Source organism: Egretta garzetta, unplaced genomic scaffold (assembly GCF_000687185.1).
Source record: "Egretta garzetta isolate BGI_Z169 unplaced genomic scaffold, ASM68718v1 scaffold293, whole genome shotgun sequence".
In the NCBI taxonomy this organism is placed as follows: domain Eukaryota; kingdom Metazoa; phylum Chordata; class Aves; order Pelecaniformes; family Ardeidae; genus Egretta; species Egretta garzetta.
In genome coordinates, this window is record NW_009259318.1 from 648919 (window position 1) to 649242 (window position 324).

Genomic DNA, 324 nt, shown 5'->3' on the forward strand with positions numbered 1-324 from the left:
TGTCCCCCAGCCCTGCGCCCCCGATCCGGCGTGGGGGGGGAAGGACGGGAGACACAGCGAGGGCGAGGTGGGGTGGGGAGAGCTCAAGCAGCCTGAATCCTTTTAGCAGGAGCGACCGAAAAAATTATTTCAAAAATTTACCAAAAATCGGAGCCGAGGAGAAAAAGCACAAATCGCACATGAAAACCAAGCGGGGAGTCTGGTCTTTCCAGCCCAGGGGGTTTGGTCCGGGAAAACTCCCCCCCGAAGGAGATCCGAAGGGGCAAATGATGGGTGGTGGGGCCAGGGCAAGGCAGGCGAGCCTGCGGGGATCCGGGCCCGCTG

The 324-nt window shown here is 60.8% G+C and overlaps 1 protein-coding gene across 2 annotated transcripts in view; it reads right to left on the minus strand.

Annotated features, from left to right (window-relative positions):
* CCND2 (cyclin D2) overlaps positions 1-324 on the minus strand; it is a 35149-nt gene that overhangs the window by 33818 nt on the left and 1007 nt on the right. The gene's annotated exons all lie outside the window — the stretch shown is intronic.